The 20,159-nt window shown below is 43.3% G+C and overlaps 1 protein-coding gene across 4 annotated transcripts in view; it reads left to right on the top strand.

The window, feature by feature from the left end:
* The first annotated feature begins 2,050 nt into the window (after positions 1–2,050).
* The window catches only part of OSBPL3 (oxysterol binding protein like 3), a 97,182-nt gene continuing 79,073 nt past the window's right edge, over positions 2,051–20,159 (top strand). Inside the window, exons 1-2 of one of the 4 annotated variants that reach the window (XM_061464798.1) lie at positions 2,051–2,340; positions 8,301–8,381. The gene's annotated coding sequence lies outside the window, so the exon portion shown is untranslated. Of the gene's footprint in view, positions 2,341–8,297; positions 8,382–20,159 lie in introns of all 4 variants that reach the window. The other 3 variants (XM_061464796.1, XM_061464799.1, XM_061464797.1) reach the window with 3 other exon arrangements.

The following is a 20,159-nucleotide window of genomic DNA, read 5'->3' as shown; positions in this document are numbered from 1 at the left end:
TAGAACCGTGTTATATTTTGGCATCTCAGTTAACAGACTGTCCCTATTTCTGTCGATTTTCTAACAAAAAGAAAAGGGCTCAAAGGGCTGCTTATTAATTTATTTATAAACTTTTCTTTAGCCCAGGAAAAGACAGCACTCCAATATATTTTCATTCTGTTTAACAGAAGATCAGAACAAAAGAAAACAAAGCCCTAAATCCACAGAAAGATCAAACTCCTTCCTAATGTAACTCCAGTGAAATAATTTCATGTAGCCCAGAGATGTGCTCAGTCTGTGTTTTTTGCTGTGATGAACACAGGAAGTGTCCTAAATACTTCAGGAATCTCAAACAACGTAACACCTACACAGCAGGATTCAAGATGGAGATTGTGGACTGAAGAGAATTTCATTTCTGCTTTGTTTCTTTTTTTGTTGCAGGGCCTGGAGACTGTATATCCTCACAGAACCACCCAGTTCCTTTCCAAATCAAGAGGTCATCTGAGCTGGGTTTCAGTGGGAGCTGGAACAGGCCATACATGCATAGGACACCTACTCTTACCTAACAGTGTGTTATTATATCATGCGATCCCTATAAACGTGTACCATCAACATATTCCAGTTGCCTACATACTCCTTTTTGCTGCTGCAGGCTATTTGGTGCCTTTAGTTCAACAACCACACTCTTTAAAAGGACAGTGTTAATTTTGTCCTAAAACTTCCATAAAACCTGAAACCTAAGGAATTGCTATAAGATATTGTGATAAACACCCCTGGGCAATGCCTGAATTCCCATACAGCAGCAATCTGAAGCTACACTAAACAATATAATCAGAAGTAAAACTGCTTCTGTTAGCTTTCATTAACTTTGTTGTTTGATGCTGACCAAAACATCATTACTTGAGTTTTAATTGTGTCAACAGCACCTCCGTAAGTTGTCAGCAGGCTGTATGGCTACAGACAGCAGCAAAGGCAATAGAAGCCCTCTGCTGTAGTAGCACCTAGGCCAGCTCTGAAAGAGACATTCAGGGTGCTTGGGTCTCTTTTGTGTCTATGGTTTGGGAAACCTCTGCTTCACAGTGTTCTTAACAAACTTGATGTCTCTCATCCCCCTATAAGATTTAATTTAAAACTGAATGTACAGCTTTACTCCTGGATTATGCTACCACAAATTCTGATCCATTAATACCCTCCCTACCTTTTGGGATGTCACTCCAGCTTGTTTTTCCTAGTGCTTCTGCTCTTTTCTAATGCAGTATGAATGGTATACATGCTGAAAAGGGTTTGTTTCCCATAATCATTCCAGGTGAAAAAAGCACCAAGTTCTGAATGGAACTGAAAAGCTCAAATGAAATTGATCAGTTCTAGGCACATGAGGCTGAGGAGAGAAAACAGGGTGGTTCTTCCCGCCCCCCTCCCTTTCTTCCAAGTATGGATTAAATCACACTTTGTAAATAAAACCTGTGCGAATTGTGTGCCAGGTCACATCCCGTCTACATCCTCACAAACACTAACGATTCTGGAAAGATTTAGCACACACATTAAAGGGTTCGTGGAAACAGTCCAGGGTGCTTCTAACGGCTTGGATCCAATTATGTCATTCAAGTAGTTTCTTTTTAAATAAGACTCGCAGGAACACGCTAATTTTAGGAAGCGAGGGGGCGGGAAGGGGTGTTCCTCTCCCACTGGGGAGCCCTTCCCGAGGGGGCGCGCAAAGCAGGGCAAGGAGAGCGCTCCCCGCCCGCCGATCCCGTCAGGCCGTTGCGGGTCCGCCGACTCCGCAACAAGCCCTCTCCGGCGGCGGCCGCTCGCACTTCGCCCCGACGGGGAGGGTAAACCGCTCCCTCGGGCAGGAGCGGCTGAGGGAGCTCCCGCTGCCCCGAGGCTCCCGCGGGGACAATACGGGAACAGCTCCGCACATCACCCCCTCGCCCCGCGCCGCGCCCCAGCCGCTCCAGGCCCCCTGCGAGCTCCGCCTCACCTCAGGGACCGCGCCCCACCTGCCAGCCAGGCGCTGCCCGTGACGTCATGGACACACCCCCTGCCCGGCGGGCGGGCGGGAATAACGCCTCCTTAGCATGCAGGGGGCGGGGGGAAAGGGTGAGCAGGCGCTTCCCATTGGCCTGCGCGGCTGCCAATCAAGCGCAGCGGTCCCGCCCCCAGCCCCGCTCGTGGACGTTCCCCAGAAGGCGAAGCAGAGAGCGGTGCTGCTTTGCGCGCCCCGGGCAGGGCCGGCGCAGGTGGAGCGGGCGGCTCTTTATGGTTGCAGTTGTCGCTGCCGTCAGACTCTTTCCTCCCGGCCGCAGGGCGCAGCTGCCCGGGGGCTATGGCGGAGGCGCCCGGCGGGCGGTAGATCGGCAGGTGAGGAGCTCAGGTGGGAAGCGGCGTGGCAGGGCGTATCCCCCGGGTGGGCTGGCGGCGGTTGTGCCTCCCCTCGCTGAGGTGCTAGTTCTGCACGGGAGTAAAGTGTCCTTTTACCTCACGGAAGGCACCGTTCTCGCTCGGTTCGCGCCGAGGGCGACTGCGGGCCGGGCCGTGGGCGGGCTGGCGGCGGTTGCCGTTGCAGCGCCTTACCCTCCCGCCCCCAGCAGAGCCCCTCCAGCGGCCGTCTGGAGTCCCTGCCGCCCGGTTACAGCCCCGAGCGGCTGTTCAGGAGCTGCCGCCAACTTAAACACCTTTTCCTGCTTCGGGAGGGTGCTGCTGAGGGCTGCGCGCTCTTTGTGTGACTCCCGCTGTGCGCCGTGTGGCACCGGGACGGAGCGGATTCCAGATTAGCTGTGGTACCCTTGGCACCAAGAAGTGGCTTTCCTGGAGGGAAGGGGCGAGGGCAGGGCTCCCCCCCTTTCTGTGTGCTCTGGGGAACGGAGCTGTCTGTAAGCGTAACTTGGGAAATGTTGGGCATGTTTGCAGAGCCGTCACTCTCGTCTCGGTCTGTGGCTCTCTGTGTGCGTGCAAAGTAAAAACGCCACCGTCTTAGTTAGTTATTTGCTTTCCTTGCGCACATCTTTAAGAAAATAGGTTAATTAAGGCTAGCCGCTTCAGTTTCAAGGTTGATTTAGTTTTCATTTGAGGACAAATTAGGCATTACGAGCATTTAAATACTCCATTACTCGAGAGCTGCTTGGTGCGGTTCACTGGCACTTGCTGATTTATTTTTATGAGGGAGGTTGTCTGGAATGGCTGGAGAAAAGGGCGTTTAGCAAATTTACTTTGCCTTGTAAGGTGATTTGTGTGCCTTACGTTTTTGTCCTGGGCCTCTAATGCCAGTAGTAGTGTTTTTCCTTCTGCACTTTATTGAGAAGGTATACAGGGAGCACTTGGTTGTTGCTTCATCTCTTGACTTTCATCGATTAATGGTAGAGTTCAGAATGTTTCACTCTAGTTAATTTCAGCAGTGCTTGTAAGTCTGGTTTCAGTATTCAAAGCAGGTATTTTCATGTACATTTTCTGTAAAGCCATAGATAACAACAATTTTAATTTCTGTGAGCTTTGTTTTTTATTATTGAAAATGTAAAAGGAAAATAGATCTGAAATAATACTCCCTAGGGTGTAGTTCCAATAGATTAAGCTAAATATTTTCTACTTTGGCTCCTAGTCTATTTCCAAAAGAATAGCATTCACAGTTCATTATTCTGTTTTCTTTACCCTGATATCCCCCTTCCTACACACAGTCTTAGCCCGTTTGTTTCCTCTCTTAACCATTTTCTGTAATATCTAGGTTGTTTTTGGGATTGGAGATGCTCTCTGTGTATGAGTGTGCACTGAACAGTTGTGGTTAGACTGAAATTACTAGCATGTTCACCAAGGGCAGGAAGTGATGGTGAGACTCAGTTATTGCAACACTGCATGCATGTCTTGCTCAGACACATTAGCAAATGTCAGCATACTGTATTTTATACAAAACCTTATTTATTTTAGTAGCTGTGTGTATGCCATTGTAAGGAATATTGGATCTAGTTCAAACCTCATCTGTTATAAACAGATGCATGTCACTCTTAACAGCCTTTCCTTCATTTGTTGCATACTGAAGGTCTTGTTACATGCTGTGTAGAAGTAGAGTGAAATAGGCCATTACTCTGGCAGTCTTGGATCTTACGGTTTCTTGTTGAAAAATTGAGTTTTCAGTTGCTATGAACAGTGCTTTTAGCTACAAAATGAGGAAAGCCTTCCCATTGAAAGGAAACTCATATGTGAATTGCTAATATGTTTTAGGCTTAAATCTTAGTTGCTGTAATGTGCCTTTTAAAAAGATGCAGTGATGAATGAGGCAGCAGAATATGTGACTGTGCAGACACGAGGTACTTTTACATGTGAGAAGCAGCATAGTATTTATATCAGCATATTTTGATCTTATTGAAGTCAATCTCAATTGATTTCAGTTAAGATTTGACTCACCAAAGGCTCAGAGTTTTGCTGGTAAAAGGCTGAGGGATAGACACTGTGGTACACCACTACTAAGGTAGCTGAAGAAACTTCTAGGAGAATCTAATTGCCTTTTCCTGTATCAAGTTTCAGATAATAGGTTGCAAATATTGTGAGTTCTGGCAAACAGCTCCCCAGACTGGGACTAATGTTTCTATTACAAAATTTACCTGGCTCTGCTCTTTGAGATTTGCGTGTCTGTCTTGTGCGTTTGTGGTTGTGTTCAAGCAGTATAATTTGGGTGACTAGTTTTGGTTTTGTGAAGCTGTCAGTTGTGGTACAATTCTTGAATATTATGCCTCAAAGCACATGTTACATTGCTCTAGTTTGTCGTTTATCCAAAGGACAAGGAGGTTTTGTGTATTTAACATTCTGTCCTGTTGTGGGTACTTGTCCTTATTCTGCTAATGTAAAACATATACCCTCAATGTTAATTACCTTAGAGCAAAGTTTGCTGCCTGCCTTCAAGGTCGAGTGATGTGGGCGTTGATGCTAATGAAATGACAATCTAGGTAAAATTGGAAGCATAATAGCTAAGAAAAGCACAGCTGTGAGTCTGATCCTGAGAGGCAGGATATCCATAACTCCTCCTCCTTTCAATCTGTTCTAGCTTGTTGCTCATGCGAAGTTCTTGAAGCTGCTTGTGACTTTCATGTAGTGCATATGTTCAGAAATAGCAGATTCTATTATATATGAAGTTATGACATGAATTAGCACAGTGTTGCAGTAGTGGTTTTGGAGCTCTGTTGATATGAAACTTATGGCACATTGTTGCAAGTTGCTTGAAATAAAAATAAATTTGAGGACGGTCTCAGCAGAGGAAGAAAACACAAAACTTGCACAGATTCTTTATGATTTTCTGTATTCGGGTATCTCAACTGAGATAATTGTTAAATGATCAGAGTTGTTTTTTTTTTAAATATGGGTTCAATAGCAATTCTGGTACCTGCCTTGTTAGTAAAAGCATCAAGTACTCTTACTGAGCACTAGCTGAGACAGAGAAATGTATTCGGCCAGTTCAGCCCAGTGCAGCTCAGCTTCTGCCTGCCTGGTGTGCCAGAGCAGCGCTGACTCAGTGCAAGCTCCTCAGGGTAGAAGTCACGTGTTGGTGTGTAGCGCTGAGCATGGAAGTGCTTAATCCTATTTCCGTGTCTGGGCACTCTGTGATGCTAACCACGAATGTAAAGACATAGAGTTGAGCCGCTTTTCATGTAGCAGGTGCTGAGCAATTTTTGCAATGCCTGTTTGCTGATGATTGACAGAATTTGGCTGAAGCTGTTCTAGATATGGCTCTTGAATCTTTTTCTGTGGGAAGTACTGATAAGCGTGACTTGACAGGAATCCCTGTTATGTGCAACAGGAGGAAGTTAAAAGGGTGAGAACTGACTTTCACTGAACTCTAAGCACTAAGCCGAAGCAGTACATTAAGAATTGCTATGAGTTTCTAGCTCGAGAGATCTCCAAACTTAGCAATTGTATATCTGGCTGTAAGACAGACTGAGATAAAGATAGTGGCTGCCTAATAGCATCTGATAAGTCACAGAAGGAAGGCTGTAGTTATGATTCTTTATGCAGCTCTGTGCACTGCTTTTCAGGTTTTTTACAATTTAGACTGAACTTGAAAAATCCTTCCTTTGAACTCACTGAATAGCATATTAGACAAGCTCTGTGTTCCTTGTCTGACCGAGAGGTGGGTATGTATCTGTGTTTCTAGATTTACCACTTTAAAGTCCAGTTGCTAAATTACAAGTATTTGAACTGAAGAGTCCCTCTTTAGTCTTTAAGTTGTGGGGTTTTGATGGCTGAATCCTGTTTAGGTTGGCAAACACAGCTGCTGCCATGCCAACACTTAATTATTTCTTTCTGGATGTTTTCTTTGACACTCATGTTAATATGGGTGTGCAAACACAACTCCCTTATTTTCTGCCTTCCAATGTAATGCATAGATGTGGTATTAAGGAGATTTTTTTTCTTGATTCGTCTTTCCATAATAGCAGCTTTTAAAGTGATGGCTTCAGATTCTGCCTGCATGTTGGCTGAGATGAAACCTGAAAAATAATCACAGCAAAAGAAAAGGTACTATGTGGTGCTGCAGGTGTCATGCATTGCTTGTTCAAGGAACTCTATTCTTCGAACAGAGGTGGTAGCAATACAAAATAGTAAAGGTGAGAAACCAATCCTTGTTTGTACCAGTGTTGATAACTATTCCATGTTTACTGAAATACCTGTTGGATTTCAGTAATGACTTTTTGTTGCCATTAGGAAAACCTGAAGCTTTCTGGCCATTTGTTATATCCTCTGATTAATGTTTCTAGGGTAGAAGTTTTAAATGTTTCCCTGGATGAATGTAGTTTATATATACTCTTTCCTCATCTTAATTTCTGCCAATTTTGTTATCAACACTTGTGATGATACTGCAAAAAGTCTATTATCACAAGTGTCATCTCTTATCTGTTATGGCGATAAATTAGGTGACTTTTAGATCAGACTTAATGCCACTTTTTCTTGTGATTCTGGAGGCTTTTCCTATTCACAGTGTATGCATTGTTACTGTTCTGACTTCAGTCTGTTCCATTTTCATATAGCTGCTGGTGAAAATTAATGAAGCTCCTGGTATTAATGGTTCCAGTAAAGAAGGACTGTGTGGGTATACCCCATTTGCCTTACACGTTAACTTGTTTCTTCCTGAAGTGTAGCTGAAACCACAGAAGAGACAATTTCTAAGCAGCTTGTCAATCACCAAGAGAACTGTGTGTGCAGGAGACTTTATGCTTCTCAGTGTACAAGCCTATCTATGTCATTGTTAATTCTGCTTGTTACAGAAAGTTAAGTCCTGCCCTTCAGGTTTTCATACGAGTGGAGTAGGATACAGATTTTGGGCACCACTTCCTTCCGTCTTGCCAACCACTTGCATTAAAAAGAGTCTCATTCTCTTCAGAGATAATTGCTTTTCCAGGGTGGCTGGAAAAATAGCCTCAAAGAGGGATAGAGTTTATTTGTACTCTTAGTTCCCCAAGTGAAATGTCCAATTCTTATTTTCACAGGACTTTTGCTGTTCTGTCCGCAGTGACAACACATAGCTTTGAAACCAGCCGTGGTAAGTTTCATTGTCAGAAGGGTTCTGCTGCTTCCTCAGGCTGCGAGGCACAATAGCAGCGTCTCCCCTGAACTTGATGCATTACACATCTTGCTCATGCTGGCACCTGGGACTATGCTGGCCGCAACTGTATTGCTAGAAAAGAAACTTATTTAATAGTCTTATAAAATACTGTATTCTGAAGGAGAGTGAATGGTTCTGTTGTTTCTCTATATCCCTTGCTTGTAACAAACACAAGTGCTGAGATTCCATAGACAAAGCTTTGACAGCGTAAACTGTGAATTTAAGTGCAACTTACAATGTAGGGGAGGAGGAGGGAAGAAGTTTCACCGTGAATGTGTTTCGGTCACTATTTTGTGTATCTTAAAAAGAAGCAGTGAGTGTCTGTTACTCTTCTGTAGTACTACCTGAAAACTTTAAAATAGCAAAGTGTATCATCAGTAGCAACGGGGATCCTGAAGACCTGTTAGTGATTGCATACGGGGGAGCTGATGAAGCTGGTTCTGAATGATATGGGCTACTGAGTCTTTGCTAGCTTGTTAAGATGACTGTGGTAGGAGTTTGTGGTGGCTTTTTCAGCTTCACTCCCTGTTACCTTGCTGCTTGCCAAAGGCAGGCAGCCTAGTACTTGCTGAGAGATCTTTCTACAGTCTGGTAACTGTGTGGGATTTCCCACCTGCAGTTGGATGTATCTGTGTCTGTGCAGCTCAGTGGCACATGACCTCTTAGTTCTTGGGAGCTATGCAGCCATTTAGATAGCAGATGTTCCAAGAACTTGCTAGTCCATATTTTTTTTTAGCAGTGATCTCACCACCTCAAAAGAAGTGGGCTGCCTAGCACGCATTGACTATTTGGAGCTGGCATTATTGCTGAAAGATTACAAGTCTTTTGCTTTTTAAGTAAACAGTACTGGAATAAAAAAGCAAAAATAACAAGCAAAAGGTGTTACAAAGACTATGCCTGAAGACAAAAATTCTCCTTAATTTTTGGGGGTGGTTTTGCTAGTAAGAGTGGTTAATAAGCTCTGTCTTCTAGCCTGGTGCTGCTGTGTCTTGGAAACTTCTCAGAACTGCATCTTACTTGCCGTTACTGTTAATACGGTTAGTTAAATTGCTTAAAATGGCCATTTTAAGTTTCCTTTAAAGGTAACATTCTGATAATGGTTTTGTCATTTGTTAAGATGTGTAACAGGACAGTGCCAGAGGCAGTGGACCCTGAAACACAGGAGGTTCCCTCTGAACATAAGGAATTACTTTTCTCACTGTGAGCATGATTGAGCACTGGCACAGATTGCTTGGAGATCTTGTGGAAACTCTCTCCTTGGAGATATTCAGAAACTGTCTGGACATGGTCCTGGGCAGGTGTCCCTGTCTGAGCAGAGTGGATGGACCAGGTGACCTGCAGAGGTCCCTTCCAACTTCAGCCATTCTCTGATAATTCTGGTAATGTATTTTGAAGTTTAATGGAGTGCAGCTTTGCTCCTCAGACTCTGTTAGATCTATAAGTGATTTTGGAAAAGCCAGCCTGGTGTTTCTCTCCAGTCTTGTCTGGGTATTAACTGCATCAGTAAGCAGCCACCTTTCATACAACAGGGTGCACCATTGTTGGAATAGGCTTATTATGGAGGATTGGTTGTGTTTGACAGAATTTGACTTCTAGACATAAAAGAGAACTAGAACTAATGGGGTTATCTAATTTGCCAATACTAAGGTCAGATAACAAGCAATTTGTATATGAAGAGGTATAATCTAGGCGAAATTGAGTCCTGTAATTGAACTACAGTAACAACCATGTTTAGGAAGAAGATTTGATATTTCTTGTTTGTTTTCTGATTAAGGCCAAACAATGGAAGGAAAAGAATGTTGGTCTACAGGACTTTGTCATGTTTTGGCAGGAAAGCTTTTTAAAAGCTGTTTTAAAAAGTGAATTCACTATGGTACCCTTACTAGAATCAATAAACATTATTTATTGAGTAAAATGATGGACAGCTAAGATGTGGTGTGGACTTTCATTTCATTTGCCTACCACTGTGGTATCTGTACCACTGCTAGGATGCGCTGAGACACACTGGGATTTAAATTCCTGACCTCAGTATGAGGGGCGGTTTTACTGTGTTATTATTAACCTTGCATTCAAAAAAACAGATCTGAAATGAAATGTAAACTTTGGATGTTGAGCAAAATATCGTGCCAGAGTGTTGTCTGACTGATTCATGTCTTCCTTAACTGAATGGTGCTGCTGTTTTTTTCACTAAGTGACCTAGCTAGGAAGTACCAATTCAAAGCTTTACACTACTGCCACAGCTGTTGAAATTCAGGAAGTATCAAACCCATTCATTCTTTCCTGTTTAACAAAAAATAAAAGTTGTATCTCTGAGTTTGTTTGCAGATTTGTTACTGTCCTCCAAATCTACCTTTCTTATCTGTGAGGCATTGGAACCAGAAGGGCATTATAATGAACTTATAAACCTTATAGAACTAAGGCTCACTTACTAGATATCTCTCCGTGGTTAGAAAATGTCAAATTATAGGGAAAGGAGAACTTAACTTAGGTAGGGAATTGCTATTGTGGATAAAGTTTTTGACTTTTACCTTGTGTCCAGTTTGTTTTGTTGAAGCAATCTTTTTAACATTCCTTTTCTTAGAGTAAGAATAAAAATGCACCACTGAAATCATGTTTCATTCAATATGGAATTTCATTTCAGGTTTAGAGATGTTAAAGCTTTCCACAGGATGGCTGAATCATAGGCTTATGTGCACACACATGCACATACACTTCGTTTCACAGCTTGTATTCCTATGTATAATACTATATTGTACTGTACTCTTTGAAGTTTGACAGGATCAACACTTCTACTTGAAAATCAATAGCAGAGCCGTTGCTGGGATGTTACTTTGGTAGATGAGGCTTACTGTTTATTTTCTTGTGGGGTTTTGTTTGTTTGCTTTTCAGAGAAAAAGGAGGAAAAAAAGTATTGTCAGACTTGCACAGAATGTCGTGTTTGAGGGTGACTCATTGCATTTATTTACTTTTTTTTTCTTTTATTGTAGGAATAAAAAATTACATAAGGTCAGTTTCTTCTGCCATGTTACATGCATACAAATGCTGGTGTACTGATGGTCCCTTACTGGTGACAATCTCACATTCTAAAAGATCAAATTTCAAGTAATGGGGCATTATTGGGTATTTTAAAATGTATGCGAAGTTACTGTTTTCATCTAACAGACTTCAGTAATCTGCTTTTAGTCCTAATTGATTAGCTTGATAAAATGAGCACGGAAGGTGCAACTTCCTGTTTCTAGCTGTATTGTCAGCCATCTCTTTAAATAATTGGCTTCTTTAATTTCATAGTAATTCAGTGAAAGAACAGTGGCTGCATTTCAGTATCATGAAGTGACAGTGTTCTCACTTCAGGAAACATTTTTGGGGCTTGTGTATGGAGATGACTGCTTCCTACTGATGAGCCTTAGGAAACCGTGGTATCATAGAATCATAGAATAGTTAGGGTTAGAAAGGACCTTAAGATCATCTAGTTCCCCCCCCTCCCCCCCCCCGCCATGGGCCGGGACACCTCACACTAAACCATGCCACCCAAGGCTCTGTCCATCCTGGCCTTGAACACTGCCAGGCATGGAGCATTCACAACTTCCTTGGTCAACCCATTCCAGTGCCTCACCACCCTATCAGGAAAGAACTTCTTCCTTATATCCAATCTAAACTTCCCCTGTTCAAGTTTTAACCTGTTACCCCTTGTCCTATCACTGCAGTCTCTAATGAAGAGTCCCTCTCCGGCATCCCTATAGGCCCCCTTCAGTTACTGGAAGGCTGCTATGAGGTCTCCACGCAGCCTTCTCTTCTCCAGGCTGAACAGCTCCAACTTTCTCAGCCTGTCTTCATATGGGAGGTGCTCCAGTCCCCTGGCCCTCCTCTGGACTTATTCCAACAGTTCCATGTCCTTTTTATGTTGAGGACACCAGAACTGCACACAGTACTCCAAGTGAGGTCTCACGAGAGCAGAGTAGAGGGGCAGGATCACCTCCTTCGACCTGCTGGTCACGCTCCTTTTGATGCAGCCCAGAATACGGTTGGCTTTCTGGGCTGCGAGCGCACACTGCCTGCCCATGTTCATTTTCTCATCAACCAACATCCCCAAGTCCTTCTCCACAGGGCTGCTCTGAATCTCTTCTCTGCCCACCCTGTAGCTGTGCCTGGGATTGCTCCGACCCAGGTGCAGGGCCTTGCACTTGTCATGGTTAAGCTTCATAAGGTTGGCATCAGCCCACCTTACAAGCGTGTCAAGGTCCCTCTGGATGGCATTCCTTCCCTCCAGGGTATCAACAGAACCACACAGCTTGGAGTCATCGGCAAACTTGCTGAGGGCGCACTCAATCCCACTGTCCATGTCACTGACAATGATGTTGAACAAGACCGGTCCCAACACTGATCCCTGAGGGACACCACCCATTACTGGTCTCCAGCTGGACACTGAGCCATTGACCACAACTCTTTGTGTGCGGCCATCCAGCCAGTTCTTTTACCCACCGAGTGGTCCATCCATCAAATTGATGTCTCTCCAATTTAGAGACAAGGATGTTGTGTGGGACAGTGTTGAATGCTTTACACAAGTCCAGGTAGATGACATCAACTGCTTTGCCCCTATCCATCAGTTCCATAGCTCCGTCACAGAAGGCCACCAAATTGGTCAGGCAGGATTTCCCCTTAGTGAAGCCATGCTGGCTTTCACCAAGCACCTCGTTGATTTTCATGTGCCTTAGCATCCCTTCCAGGAGAACCTGCTCCAAGATTTTGCCAGGCACAGAGGTGAGACTGACTGGTCTGTAATTCCCCGGGTCATCCATTTTCCCCTTCTTGAAAATGGGGGTTATATTTCCCTTTTTCTAGTTGTCAGGAACTTCACCTGACTGCCATGATATTTCAAATATGATGGCCAGTGGCTTAGCAACTTCATTCGCCAGCTCCTTCAGGACCCGCGGATGGATTTCATCAGGTCCCATGGACTTGTGCATATTCAGGTTCTTAAGATGGTCTCAAACCAGATCCTCTCCTACAGTGGGCCTAAGGTCTTCATTGTCACAGTCCCTGCATCTACCTTCCAAGACTTGGGTGATGCGGTCAGAGCCTTTGCCAGTGAAGACTGAGGCAAAAAAGTCATTCAGAACCTCAGCCTTCTCCAAATCCTGTGTAGCCAGTTCTCCTGAGAGCTTCTGGAGAGGGCCGATGTTGTCCCTAGTCTGTCTTTTATTTGCAATGTAACTATAGAATCCCTTCCTGTTATCTTTCACATCCCTAGCCAAGTTTAATTCTAACTGGGCCTTGGCTTTCCTAACCTGGTCCCTAGCGTCCCGGACAACATCCCTGTATTCTTCCCAGGCCACCTGTCCTTCCTTCCACCTTCTATAAGCCTCTTTTTTCCTTCAAAGTTTCCTCAGCAGCTCCTTATCCATTCAAGGAGCTATCCCGGCCCTCCTGCTGCGCTTCCTTCTAGTTGGGATGCAACACTCCTGAGCTTGTAGCAGGTGATCCTCGAACATCAACCAAGAGTCTTGGCCCCCCTGCTCTCTAGGGCTGTGTCCCATGGAACCTTACTAAGCAGGTTCCTGAAGAGCCCAAACTCTGCTCTCCTGAAGTCCAGGGCCGTGAGCTTGCTGCACGCTCTTCTCACTGTCCTGAGGATCTCAAATTCGAGCATCTCATGATAGCTGCATCCAAGGCTGCCCTGGAATGTCACATTTCCAACCAGCCCTTCTCTGTTGGTGAGCACGAGGTCAAGCATGGCACCTCTCCTTGTCGGCTCCTCTATTACTTGCAGAAGGAAGGTGTCTTCCACACAGTCGAGGAACCTCCTGGATTGCTTGTGCTGTGGTGTACCATCCTTCCAACAGATATCAGGGTGGTTGAAGTCCCCCCTGAGGACAAGGGCCTGTGAGCATGAGGCTGTTCCTGTCTATAGAGCTCTTCATCCACAGAATCCTCTTGATCAGGCAGTCTGTAACAGATCCCCACAGTAATGTCTCCCATAGCTGTTCTCCCTTTAACCCTGACCCACAGACTCTCTGTTGAGTGCTCACCTGTCCCCAAACAGAGTTCTGTACTCTTCAGCCTATCCCTAACATAAATAGCAACTCCCTCTCCCCACCTGCCAGGCCTGTCTTTTCTAAAAAGCCTGTAACCTTCCATTCCAGCACTCCAGTCATAGGAGCCATCCCACCGTGTTTCTGCAATGCCTGTTATATCATACCCCCATAGACGTGCATACATCTCTAATTCCTCTTGTTTGTTCCCCATGCTATGGGCATTTGTGTAGAGGTATCTCAGCCGAGCTCTAAATGAAGGTGGCTCATTGGCTGAAGCGGCTGGAATATCTCTACATTGCTCCAAGCATTTACTATAGGTGCTGGCAGCAGACTGGGTGTGTTGGGATGGAATGATGCCCCCCTCCCCTAACACATCTAGTTTGAAACTTTCTTGACCAGCCTGGCAAGCCTCCTACCAAAACCACTCTTTCCCTTCAGTGTCAGACCAGCTCCACCTCCTCTGACCATATTAGAGGTATGGCTCAGCATTTGATAACATCCGTGTTTTTCTTCCTATCTGTAGATGCCATTTCAGTCTTGATAATCCAGAGATAATGACAGTTCACATTGAACTAACAAATGTTCCTTGCCAGATGAGCTCGCATTATGTACATTAATGCGACTAGAATGATAGCATAAACACACCCTCTGTTTGGCGCAGGAGGAGAGTTGTTCTGGTTTGAGAGTTCTGATTTTCTCAAACTATGAAATAGCAGTTCAGTCTGCAGAGCCCTTCTGCAAAATGATCATCTTTGCTTGCTGTGAAGTGAATCTTATGTTCTAATCTAAAAAAACAAAAGCTTGTCTCTTGACTATGAGAAAGGTGTAATGCTTTTCTTGCTATGGCCTGTCTCCCAGCACTCAAATCTTGCAGAACTTGAATTCTTGAGGGATTTTCATTCTTAATGTTATTGCTTAACAGTCTGCAAGTGCATTGCCACTTGATCAACCTTGCAGTGGGTTACTTAAAATCTGTAGCCTGTGCATCTGTTAGGCATTACTTCATCAATAAAACCATACCTTCTATATTAGCCCACCCTAATGCACCTACAGTTGAGAGGAAGGGTGGTATTTGGTAAGGAATGTAAGTATAGAGGGCAGTAGATCAGATTTTTTTTTTTTTTTTATCAGTGTACTTAACTTTAATTCTCGCTTCTTATTCTGGTTGACCAAACTGATTTTTTTACTTTCTTGTGGGTTTTTGACCCTTGAAAATCATGGGAGGTGTTCTGAGCAAATACAAGCAAGTGACTTTAGGAAAGTGTTCAGCCCTGTTTGTGAACACCACTGGAGCATTTGCATGCAAGAATGTTTTGTGAAATGGAGGCGTGCAAGCAAAAATCACGCGGCATAGATTGGCTAGACTTTTGCTTGGATTGGGGTTGTTGAAGAAGGGAATTGAAGAAAACTGTTCTGATCTCCCTGATTCCTCCGTGCAGTGGCGGGTCTGAAACTCTCGTTTCTGTGTATCTGAGGCCCAGAACTCGGAAAACTGCAGTCATCATCTTTGGGAAGGCATGGACATGCAAAGTGTTAACATGAAGTCAAGAAGAAAATATCAACAAATTCCATTGTTGGAACTGATGTAGTAGAAGCTACTTATCTCTGGTAGCCTAAACTTAGATTCTGAAGAGTACAGCAGACTTGATCTGCCACTTTTTGAAATTAATATGCCTTCAAAAAACCCAACAAAGCATTATTCACAAAAGAAATGCATTCAAGTGAGTAAAGCTGAAATAATTTCTTCTTATGAATGGAAACTTTAGAGTATTAAAGCAGTGTCAGTTTGCAGCCCAGATTAAATCAGCAATAGTAACATTGGTAAGTGGTATGTAAAGGCTTCCTGCTGAAAGAGGCTGTACTGATACGTCACAGGACTGGAAGAGTTCCTAGATGCTTATGTTCAGTAGTTGTTGCAGTCAATACATTTGTATATCCCTATTTGTAAAGTGGCCAAGCATAAAATAGTCAGAGCTTTACCCCAAAGTGTCTCATTAACAAACTGTTTCAAAACTTCCCTGCTTTGACTAAAACTTTTATTCCAGGATTTTGGCTAAATGTATCCACGACTACTTTGTACGCCTGTCTGAAACTATCTCAGTGTTTATAAGAGCATCTGCATTCCCTCTGAGTCTTTGTCAACTGGTTAACTTTTTGCTTTGTTCATGTGGGGAGATTCTTCCTTTCCCCCAGTCCTTTTAGGAAACTTGCATTTAGACTTGAAGAGATGCAGAAAATCTTGTGATGGGGCTGACTGCATATGCTCATGGTATTCACTTCAGGACAGTATTCTGCTGTCAATCTTGCATGATCTTGCATTGATCTCAGGTGTATTTTGAGTGACATGTTTCGTTTCCTGATTAGTTTAAATGCTGGCAGGGCCATATGCAATGACTTGTTTAACGCTTCCCTATATGTCTTTGTAGGAAATGTCTTACTTTGTCAAGGGTAGGTTTTTTCTCTTTACCGTCTTTCGTCAAACTGGTGATGGAGCGAATGTGTAGTCAGTTCATGTATGTTTGTACCTTTTCTTCCTTGGTTGCTCCAGATGTCAGAAAAATTTCTCCTTGTCTTACTCCTTGGGTCCTGACCTTGCCTTCAGGAGTGATGAACTGCATTTCTTGGTACTGCTTCTGTTCATGTGGTTCTTCTCACCTGGTGTTCTAGTTGTTTGATGCATCAGGGGTGCCTCAGTATGGTTTGATACCTTCATTCCCTTGCTGCTAGTAGGACTATAAAATAAAACTAGCCCCAAGATAATTCTTGGCAACCTTTTCCCATGATCTGTGTCCAGCCTGATATTTTTTTATCGTTTTCTGTGGCCAGCTACTTAGTCACTTTGCAATTCTTCTACTAAATAAGATTATTGCCAGCTTTGTTATTTTTTTTTTAATGCAGCTGTTGTTAGGTCCAGATGAGAGATCCAGAATTTTCTTGTCATTTGTAAAAAACTAATCTGTTACCGTTGACTTTGGTATTTCCTTCTGACTCTGTCTCTGAAATCCTGCATGTTACTGATTGTAGTAGGGCTAATTACTTTTGGCTTTTCTCCCCTCACTTCCAACTCTAAAGGCAGGTATTATGTTTGCTCTCCCGTATCTCAGAATACGTCCTGCTCTCTTTCTGTCTGCTTTAGAAGTACAGATTATGGAGTTTAAATGTCTGTACTGCCTAGAGGTGAAGTAGGCACAGTAATATGAGAATTCATTAAAGCTATGTTTGCAACTAGGTGTATAATTTAATCTGCCTTTTCTTGCAGAAATCTATGGCAGTATTATCTGGTTTCCTCAACTCATGCTCAGGAAGCTGTTACTTTTGATTCCATGCAGGTTGTGTGAAGTTTCCAGGCCTGTTTCATAGTAGACATCCTGTCTTTGTTTCTTTACTAAGAAAATTTCACTGCCAGGTTACTTCTTCACTTAGTTTCAATGTGTTGTTGACGAACTTTTTTTAAAGATCTTTTAAATCAATTTTTGGACAGTTTTAACTTTATTCTGTTCTTTAACATGCGAAGTGCAACTTCTTTAGTCAACTCCTTCCCTGCCTTTTTGGGAGCTGTGGAGAAGCTATTTATCTAGCTAATCCTGTTTCCTCTTGCAGGTTGTCTACCGCACTCTGGATCCCGTGAGGCATTTCCAGATTTATTTCTGCAGATTTAATGAAGCAGCAGCTCAGCATTTTCAGACAGTCTGAATTCCTCAGTCCACCTGACTACTTAAACTCGTTCCTTTTGCTTATTACTCGCTTGAGTCAGAGAAATTAATCTCCTGTAATGCACAACTCAGTGTGGTATTTTTCATTCTAATAAAATAAAATCCATACCAGCCCCAAAATTCCATGACTTCTTGGAATCTACTGCAGACTCTCAGCACTCTGAGCACGGCTGATCTTTTTCTCAGGTGTTTTTTTTTTTGAACCCAGTTGGATTATGTTTGTTCTTCTGTAGCGGCATGTTTGGACTGTTTAAATCTATCACAGTTTTTAAGTGGTGTAGATACGTACTACCCCTACCTCTGCTGGCTTTTCTGAATAGCATGTACATTTCAGCATGTGTTTGGCAGTAAGGCTCTGTTGTCCCTATGATATCTAGTGTTTTATTTAATTCAAGCCCATTAGTTTTGCGCGCTTTAAAAGAGGCTATACTATTTCAATGTTTTATCTGGCCATGCCTGTTTACCAGGCAGACTACATGTCTGCCTGACCCCTGCTCCCATCTGTGTTTGAACTTTCAGTCCTTTCTCAAATGATCAAAAGTAAGAGCCCTTCTTGGCCATATCACCATTTTCCTTTGCTAGTGCAGAGAGGGTAGATGTGGTGATGGTGTGGGTGCCCAACTACTCTCACATCTCGCTTTCATCTGCAGGTCCCTCCCTGTGTGTGTCACTCTGTCCTAAAGGTCTCTTGGATGAGAGTCCATCAGCAGGAGAGTCCTGCTCAGTGGTTCTGAGTTGTGTTTCACCTATCTTTCTCTCTCCTCTTTATTTTAATGCTTTTTTATCAAATCCCTTGAGATACAGCTGTATCAATTGTTTGAAGCCCTGCCATGTAAATAATATCTAGATTCTGTCCCCCCGCTTCTGTTCTTTGATTGTATCTTAAGTAATCTTGAACACCCAGAAAGAATATAGCTTCAGATCAGCAGGGAAATACATAAAGTGCAAGGAGGGAGGGGAAAGGTGACATGTATGAATCATTTGATCAAATTGCAAAGCATTCACTTAAATGACTTAATATGTTTTATAAACATAGAATCATAGAATAGTTAGGGTTGGAAAAGACCTTAAGATCATCTAGTTCCAACCCCCCTGCCGTGGGCAGGGACGCCTCACACTAAACCACATCACCCAAGGCCTCGTCCAACCTGATCTTGAACACTGCCAGGGGTGGAGCATTCACAGCCCCCCTGGCAACCCATTCCAGTGCCTCACCACCCTAATAGGAAAGAATTTTCTCCTTACATCCAATCTAAACTTCCCGTGTTTAAGTTTGAACCCATTACCCCTTGTCCTATCGCTACAGTCCCTAATGAAGAGTCCTTCCCCAGCATCCCTATAGGCCCCGTTCAGATACTGGAAGGCTGCTATGAGGTCTCCACGCAGCCTTCTCTTCTCCAGGCTGAACAGCCCCAACTTTCTCAGCCTATCTTCATACAGGAGGTGCTCCATAAATCAAGCTAAGTGAATAGGTGTATTTCAGTGAAAATATTTATATATCTTCTTTTTTCCCACATAAAGTCACAGATATAGTAGTAACTGTTAATAGGTTTTCAGCAGCTATTGCTACAGCCAAGGCAATTTTGTAGGTCCAGATGTAGGGAAAAGCATCTGGTAAATAGATTCTGGATTTGTAGGCATCATAACTGGCCATCTGTTTATTTGTTTTCTGCAGGAAAAATTTTCTGAGTAAACGTAGTGTGAATAGGTTGCAGCTTCTGCAGGATTGGATAAATTTGTTCTGGTGGATCCTGGAAGGATAGTGTATATATACTGATGGATCTTATTGTTTTACCATAGCTGCTTTTTAATTAAGGCTTCTGTGAAAGTATTGGGGATGTGTAGGCCTCAACTCTCCTGACCTGAGGCTGATGAAGCACTTTTTTTCTTTGTTGTGGGTTTTTGTGTATACACATGAGACGAAGACGAAAAGAAGGGATATACTTACATAGGTATTCAAATTTTGGAGATGAAAGTGAAACATCTCTGGTATTACTCGTGGCAAGAAAACAAATTACCTTTTTCTGGTATTTTTTTCTGTCCTGCTAATCCTCAGATCCAGACTTAGTGGAGAGTTACGTGATGCTGCTTTAGCCTGTATACTTTCCCAGACTAATGCCGTGGTTGCTTTGGCTGATCTCCACTGTTCTTCTATCCTTCCACTTATGTGGGTTTTTCTACTAATTTCTCAAAAGCAGCATGTGGGGTGTCTCTACTTGCTGCACCTTACATGTGGGTTTTAAATGTGGGAAGAGGGTGAGAGGTAGTTGGGTGCTTGAGACCTGTGTGCCTTTACGTTGCTGCCACTGCCTGAGAGTGGGAACACCTCAGCCAGGAAGAGCCCCGTGGAGTTCTAGGTCACTCAATCTGATTCATGACAGTTAACACAGCACTAAGAGTATATTTATCTGTTGTATATGCATGATGTTATATATATTGTTATGGAGGGATTTTTTTAAGCACTCATCTGTGCTAAATAGGCGATTGTGATTGTCGGTCGTAAAAATGCCATCTGTAAGGGTGATGGGTCTAATATGCAAAGTGCCTCCAGTATTCATCCCTATTTTTGGTGCTATTTATCCACATTTTGGTTTGTCACCAAAAGGAAAAATCCTGATGGCAAAGAGTGTCGTGATTTTGTGCTTTATCAGAAGTGGGTAAATGAAGTCTGTTTGTGCCTGCACTGACAGCAGGAAGCCTTTCTGTTCTACAGCAGTTCAGTTAGGAGTAAGAGGAGCATGGGTGTTTAATGTAGAGCAGGGTCACTTTTAAAATCTCTTAAGCAACAGATGGACATAGTTCTTTTAACCTGTTCTATTCAGCCTGGTCTGCACCTCAGAAATGGTAGGTCAG

Source organism: Pezoporus flaviventris, unplaced genomic scaffold (assembly GCF_033815535.1).
Source record: "Pezoporus flaviventris isolate CSIRO_AGI_PZ_B2104156 unplaced genomic scaffold, CSIRO_AGI_Pfla_v1 ptg000037l, whole genome shotgun sequence".
Lineage (NCBI taxonomy): Eukaryota > Metazoa > Chordata > Aves > Psittaciformes > Psittacidae > Pezoporus > Pezoporus flaviventris.
Note: the sequence above shows the minus strand (reverse complement) of the source record. Positions and strands in the feature narration are given on the sequence as shown.